At 38.0% G+C, this 8291-nt stretch overlaps 1 pseudogene across 1 annotated transcript; it reads left to right on the plus strand.

The window, feature by feature from the left end:
• The first annotated feature begins 2862 nt into the window (after positions 1–2862).
• Positions 2863–3791, plus strand: LOC308351149 (putative olfactory receptor 5AK3; annotated as a pseudogene). The gene has a single exon. The product of its transcript is annotated as a putative olfactory receptor 5AK3 (transcript).
• Positions 3792–8291: the final 4500 nt, after the last annotated feature.

Raw genomic sequence — 8291 nt, forward strand, 5'->3', positions numbered from 1 at the left:
ACTACGATATCAAACCAGATGTGTGTGACAATGTGTGTGTGCAGCTCTCTGTCATTTTACCCCACATATAGATTTGTGCAACCATCACCACCATCAAGATGCAGACCTATGCTACCACAAATGCCTGATTCCATACAAACCTCCCTCCTGCAACCCCTTACAGCCACACCCCTCCTCCCCCACCTGACCCCTGGCAATCACTAGTCTGTTCTCTATCTCTTTAATGTTGTCATTTGGAAAATAGTAGGTAAAAGGAAACCTGCACTATGTGACCTATTGAGTTGGTTCTATTCACTCAGCATAATGCCTTGGCGATCCATCCAAATTGTTGCTAGTATCGGTAATTTGTTCCCCTTTATTGCTGAGTAATATCCTACAGTATAGATGTATCACTGTTTCTTTAACCAGCCACCTGTTGGAGGACATTTTAGTTATTTACACTTTTCAACTCTTATAAATGAAGCTGTTATCAAAAATTATGTACAGGCTTTTACGTGGGTGAAAATTGTGGGCAAACATAATTGCCCAGGAGTGTAAGTACTGGGTAAGTACTGGGTGGTATGCCAAGTGTGTGTTTAGTTCCTCAAGAAACAGCCAAACAATTTCCAGAGTGTACCCCTTCACACTCCCCTGAGCACTGCAGGAGAAATCCAGCCACTCCGCATGCTCCCCGGTATTTGGTATTGTCACTGGTTTTTATTTCAGCCATTCTGATGGGCATGCAGTGATAACCTTCTTGTGTTCTTACTTTGTGTGTACCTAATGCCCAATGATGTAGGACATCTTATCATATGCTTATTCACCATCTATGTGATATAGGCCCTCCTTGATGAATTGTCTGTTCATACCTTTTACCCATTTCCTAATTCGATTGTTTTCTTCAATATTGAGGTCGCAAGTGTATACTCTAGTTATATAAAGGACCCTAGTCCTTCATCAGATACATTTTATTGTTTGAGTTAAATGTGGAAACCTTCTTTCCCTTTGCCTTCCTTTGCTCTCCCCATTTATAATATATTCACCTGACATGTTTCCTCCACTCATTGAGAACCGTATTAGACAGGGTCAAAATTTTTGCTTCAGCTGTCAAACATAACTCAGAAAACTGAAGAGAAAGCAAATCTCCTGTACTTATTCATATGTTTGCTCTTCCCATTGTCCCTCTTTTCCCAATGTTCTAAGATACCTTCTTTTAAAATCAACTAAAAGAAAGAGTTTGGCAGAGTGCATAGAAAAACATTCTGCAATTATGCAAGAAACTCACTTCAAGTGTATGATATTTGTAGGTTTAAAGTAAGAGGAGGATAAAGATACACCAGGCAAACACTAATCAAGAGAAGGACAGAGTAGCTATATGAATACCAGATGGACTAGATTCACCGGCAGGGGAAAAAAATACCTACCAGGCCCAGAGAGGGACACTGACTAATGATAAAAGGATTAAACTTCTAAGAAGAAATAGTAATCCTAAATGCACAGGCACCACACAATGATTTGTCAGTATCTACACTGTGCCTTGCTCAGAGTAGACAAACACTAACTACTTTTAAATAAATAAACCAAAGAAGGCATGAGTGTTTAACTTCTTTTTAATCTTTGCTCTGTGTTTTAGGATTTTTTTTTTTAAGATTTTATTTATTTAGAGAGAGAGAGCGTGAGTAGGGAGAGTGGGCAGAGGAAGAAGAGAGAATCCCAAGCAGTCTCCACACCTAGTATGACCCCTATGTGGGGCTTGATCTCATGACCATGAGATCATGACCTCAGCCAAATCCAAGAGTCAAATGCCCCTTCGTTTTCTGTTCATAGAGTTAACCTGTCATGATTCCTTGAATCAGAGGCAATTAAAAAAAAATGAATATACCTTCTTAAAAGAAAACAAAATACTGTGCATTAATTGTGAAAAAAATCTTTCTGTAACTTTAGCTGTTTTTCTACATTTCAGAAATCTTTTTATTCATTCCCTCTTTCATTAATTAATTTATTCCTGTATTCAATTAACTACTATTTTCAGAGGCAGGCACATGCCCCAGCTGCTGTTTTCATGGAACCTACAACCCATGAGAAAAGTAGAAATTAAACAAAGATGTATGAATAAACTTACAAATAATTATCAGTGTTAAACTGATATAAGACAAAAGGACTAAGCTTTTGGTTTGGCACATATAGCTCATTTGAGCAGCCAAAACAATACCTGAAGAAGGGTTAGTCAAACTGAGGCCAGAATAAAGAGTAAGAGTTAGCAATGGAAATGCTTATAGGGATGAAAAATGGACCAGAAAGTACTTAAATCACACGGACAGAAGTGCTGCAAAGACCAGAAGTGGAGTAACAGCAAAGAACATGAGGAGTCCATGATGGCTGCTACATGGTTAGCAAGGAAAGAAAGACATAGATGAGGATAGGAAGTAAAGTGGGAGCAAGATCATGTGGAATTCTATGAATGAGTCAAGATTTTCAGATAAAGTAATTTGTATTTAGATGTATTGTGGTATTTTAATAAAAAATATATGGTGCATAAAGAAAGTAAACATAAATAAAGATATCTTGTATGTTCCTTGATTGATAGATTTTTAAAATGCCAATCAGCTTGCACACTGAGAACATAACTTCTGGTCCAAGGTGATTTCCCCAAACTGTAGATCAAGTTCTTTAAGTTGTATTGGCAAGGTTCAGCCACCTGCATGTTACCCTTTAAAATCCAAGTCCATTAGGTCATAGAAAATATCCTCTGACTCCACTGTGAAACCAAATATTACATCATTATATCATTGCCAATTCCAAAATTAAAGTATCACATGGTCTTAGCTTTCTCTGCTCTTCTTTCCTGACAACTTTTCAGCTGAAACTTAATCTTTGCCAGCCATGGAACAAGACAATGGCACTGAAGTAACTGAATTCATTCTCCTGGGATTTGCTGGTCAACACAAGTCTTGGCATATCCTCTTCGTTGTATTTCTAGTGATCTATCTGGCCACCCTGGTGGGGAATATGGGGATGATCCTACTCATCAAGATTGATTCCTGCCTTCACACCCCAATGTACTTCTTCCTCCAACACTTGGCATTTGTTGATCTCTGCTACACCTCCGCTATCACTCCCAAGATGCTGCAAAACTTTGTCGAAACAGAGCAATCCATCTCATTCGCAGGATGTATGGTGCAATTACTAGTCTATGGTGCTTTTGCAACAATTGACTGCTACATCCTGGCCGCAATGGCAGTGGACCGCTATGTGGCCATCTGCAACCCACTCCGCTACCCAACAGTCATGTCCCAGGCAGTCTGCCTTCAACTCCTGGTTGGTTCATACTTCCTAGGCTTCCTGAATGCCTCTGTAAACACGAGTTTTACTTTCTCATTGAACTTCTGCAAATCCAATAAAATTAACCACTTTTTCTGCGATGAACCCCCACTTCTTGCCCTCTCGTGCTCCAACATTGACTTCAACATCATGCTACTAACTATCTTTGTGGGGTTTAACTTGATGTTCACTGTGCTAGTTGTCATCTTTTCCTACATATATATCCTGGCTGCCATCCTGAAGATATCATCTGCTGCAGGGAGGAAAAAAGCTTTCTCCACATGTGCCTCCCACCTGACAGCTGTCATCATCTTCTATGGGACTCTCTCTTACATGTACCTGCACCATGGAGCCAAGGAGTCTCAAGAGCAGGAAAAATGGCTTCTGTGTTTTATGGCATTATTATCCCCTTGTTAAACCCCCTCATCTACAGCCTGAGAAACCAAGATGTAAAGGAAGCCCTAAAAGGGATTAAAAAGAAGTGTTTCTAGTTTGATCATCAATTTCTAATTCTCTTGTAAACCAGGCTAACAGTGCCAATTTTTAAGAAATCAATACCAAAGAGATGAACAATCTAGGAAAAGTTGCTCAGTGTTTCTAATACTGAGCTGTAAATTAAAGTAACAATGAGATAACCAGTTTCTACCAATGTAACTGGCAAAAACTGAAAAAGAATGATAACACCTATTAATTTTTGTGATGTAAGGAAAGTTATGCTGTCACCTACTGTTAATCAGAAATTGAAGTGTTACTTCACCCTAGAAGGAATCTAGTGATAAATTTTTAAAACAAACACAGAAAAACTCTTCAACTCAAAATTTCAGACTTGCAAATTGATCTATGGTTATAAAGATATTTATTGAAGCATTGTTGGGAAGACAAGAGCGAGAAAGTGAGTATCCCTCAATAGGGAAATAAATATGTATTGTTGAAATTCCAACTGTTTGCATAACAAATTTCTACAAATTTAAGAACTTAAAAACATGATTATTATATTATAGTTTTATGAGTCAAAAATGTAGACACTGCTTAACTGCACCCTCTGAGATGCTACAATCAAGGTGTCAACCAGGACTGGGAACTCATCTGGAGGCCCAAGTGCGGATGGATCTGCTTCCAAGCTCCCTCATATTATTGGCACAATTTATCTCCTTGCAGTTGTAAGACAATTCTTGCCTTCCTGTCGGCCATCAGCCAGAGGTTGCTCCCAGCTCTTAGAGTCTACCCACTGTTCTTTTCCATGTTGCCCTCTCCATAACTGCTCTCATAACATGGCAGCTTATTTCTTCAAAGCCAGGAAGTCATTTACTGTTAATCAATGTAGATACCATGTAAAACAACACATCTTTGTATGCCCAAATTGTACTGCTATTTCAAGAATCAGTCTCTCCCTGAAGTTTTCCCCACTTAGTACTTGTTTCCTCACCAACTTTTTAACCCTGGAGGTAATTCCTTCTTCCACTGAATACCCATAGCACTTTATTTACAGCAATAAATATTATTCATTATTTATCACTTCCTCTCTACATCATTTACTTACCTATAAGACCCTCTATTATTTATAAGGTAGTTGAGATACATCATCTTTCTATGAGTCTTTAACATCTGGTATAGACACTTAGACACAGTAGGTATTCTATAAATATTGAATGAAGAAATGGTGATAAAATACAATAATAGGGACAGCTTTCTAACTGGAAGTTATGTGAGTATGTAGCCTACACTAGTGGTCTTTAAATACCAGTCTGTGGACAGCAGCATTTAGGTGATCAAGAAAAGTTTTTAAAGTACAAGTAATTATAGCCTGGCCTTGGGGGTATTGACTCAGTAACATTAGTCAGAGCTAAATATCTGTAATTATCTATATATGCAGAGTGTTTCTTTAATTACATTGCCCACAAGAAAATAGTAATTAAGAGCACAGGATTTTGAATGGTTTTGTGTGCCATTGATATCCAACCCTACCACTCACCAGCAGTGTCCATTTACAAGTTAGTTGGGCTTTGAAAACTTGCTTCCCATAATAGTGCCTATCTCATGAGATTTTTTTGTTTGTTTGCCTGTTTGTTAGTAATAGATAGATAAGCTAATGAATAGAAATCATAGTACCTGGCACTAATAAACTCTCAATAAGTGTGAACAGTAAATGAGTATTAACAAGGATTATTTCAACATGGGTGTGGCAGACATAAAAATGTCCTCATTACACATACACACCACACACACACACACACACACCACACACACATACACACACAGAGTCAATAAAAAGTCTCCCAAGGCTTTCAACATGAAAATTTTCCCCTTTGGGAAACTCCTCTCTCCTTCAGCAGAATTTTAACGAATTGAAGGTTGTTTTCTTTGATCCTGTCTCAGCATCTAGAATCACAGATGCTCGAGGGAACAGGTACGACCCCCATAAACCTCAGCTATAAACTCCCTCTGTGGAGAAATCACTCGGTGAAAAATTAGCCTGCACTAGTCTGAGAGAAAAAAAATCTAAAGACAAATCCCCCTGTAAATATATCAAATTGCACTTTTCCTCTTCTGCTGTGCATTATTTTGACAGAAGGTAACCATAGTAAAATCTACAGGATTAGAGCAAACATGCCAATATAATTAATTCCAAGGTTGGGTAGAATCATCTTATCTTCAGCAAAGTAAAATATATAAATGGAGAGGGGTGCCTGGGTGGCTCAGTCAGTGAAGAATCTGCCTTCAGCTCATGTAATGATCCCAGAGTCCTGGGATTGAACCTCATGTCAGGTTCCCTGCTCAGTAGGGAGTCTGCTTCTCCCTCCCCCTGCTCCTTCTCTCTCTCTGAAATAAATAAATAAAATCTTTAAATATATATATATATATGGAGAGAAAAATTATTGATTGTATTGAGAAGTATAAATGACCAGGGAGATGACAGCTGACATATTAGCCATAGTATTCCCAGCTGAACTTGAACAACTTTTACAGAATATAAGCAATAATAAGACAAGACCACTCCAAGTCTGACAAAACACCACTCTGTGATGATGTCTGAAACAAAAAAGGAACAAGAACCTTTGACAACTAAAGAAGTAGCTAAGCATTCCGCTTTCCAACTGAAGTGAGCAAACCCTCCCTCCCTAAACACTTTAATTTCTCTCTTTTTGGATACAATTGTGAAAATATCTGATCACCGAATTTCTGATAACACTCAAAACAGAATTTGTTTCCGCTTCCTACATCCTTCTTAGAATCACCCAGCACAGGCCTAAATCCTACAAAAGTCCTTCTCAGTTTCCTCTTATTCCATACTCTGATCCCTCAGAGGTGTGAGGTGGTCTTCCTCACAGCAACACGTGAAAGAAGCCTAACTTTGCCTGACACGTAAGTGTCACTGGTGCTTGTTGGCTATTGCACATTGATGGTGTGAACTGTGCCACACACATCTCTTACCTCTCTTGAATCTGGCTTCGTTGTGTTACTAATTTTCATATCTCCAAAGAAATCATGTGTCCATTTTCTTAAATATAGCTAGTTTCAAAGTTAAAAAGAGGGAGCCTCTGTTACCCTTATTTCTACTCTTCAACTTACTTGAGTTTGTCATATATTCTTCCAGATGGTGTTTTTTATATAAATGCACACACACCCAGATTTTTAATTAAAAATCACTTCACATCCTACATGTTTTTCTGCAAAATGTTTTACCCCTTAAGAGTATGTTATTAACATTTTTCCTAAGAATACGTATAGATCTATCTCATTATTTTTAGGTATTTCGTGGAAGTACAAACTACAGATTAACTCTCATCTATTTTAGCATCAACTTACCTACTGCTTATGTTTTGATATCAAAAAGAGGTCTGCATAGAATCCCCTGGGTTTAAAGTAAATTTTTTCCATCTCATTTTATAAAAGATTAAACTGAAGCTGAGGGAAGTTACAGCTGTTGCCCAAGATCACATACCAATTGAATAGTAGTTTTAAGATTCAAATCTAGATCTTTCCCACTGCAAGTCTATCTACTTTTCATTGTAGGTAATATAAAATAAAACTTCAAGGTGGCTTGGACATAATATAGTTTGGGCAACCTCAAAATACTTGCATTATTCATCCAGTTAAAAGCACCTCCCAGAATTTCCGCTCTGGCAAAGATGGAGTAACAGGGATTGGATTTATCTTTCTACTTGAACATGAAAAAGTGGACAAGATCTATAAAATAATAGTTTTAAGACACATCCGTGCAATAAAGGACAATGATTCTTGAGAGACAAGAAACAAATGAGCTCTAAACATTTCCCCAGGTTTCTGCCTTAAGAAAGTTTCCAGACCACAGTGCAGAAAGGTTAGTGTACTTCCTAAACGAAATGGATCTGAAAATCTGGAAAGACAAAGGTAACTGGAATTTGCAGGACAGGATACTAAAAAAAGTTGTTGCACAGAGAGAAAACCCTAGAAGTGCAGAGGGTCCCCCTCAGTTATGCAGCTGAGTACTGTCAGTACTAACACAGGAGGAAAGAATTTGAGGTTACAGAAGGAAATACTGAAAATATTATAGATAACAGCACCTGATGCTCCCACGAGGCTGGGAATGGTGTGCTCTCACCAGCCAGACTGGAGAACTTTCAGGAGTCATGGTGCATTTGATAGATCACACAGAAAGAACTTTCTTCAGTAGTGGGAATAATTAGCCCTAAACTAAACAGTGCTCCTGTTCCAACTAACAAATCAACAAAGCAAGACTCAAAACTCTTGTACTATTTGGGGAAGAGGAGTTAATTTAGGGTGATGGGCATTAAGGAGAGCACTTTTTGTAATGAGCACTCGATGCATATGTGACAAATCATTACGTTCTACTCCTGAAACCAATACTACACTATATGTTAACTAACTTGAATTTAAATAAAAACTCGGGCAATAAAAAAAAGTATCCTATTCTTTCCAAGTCAATTAACTGTGTTACAGACAAAGCTCAAGAACATTTGTAAGAATACAAAAATATCTATCACTGAACA

This window comes from Martes martes (genome assembly GCF_963455335.1).
Source record: "Martes martes genome assembly, chromosome: 10".
Taxonomy (NCBI): Eukaryota; Metazoa; Chordata; class Mammalia; order Carnivora; family Mustelidae; genus Martes; species Martes martes.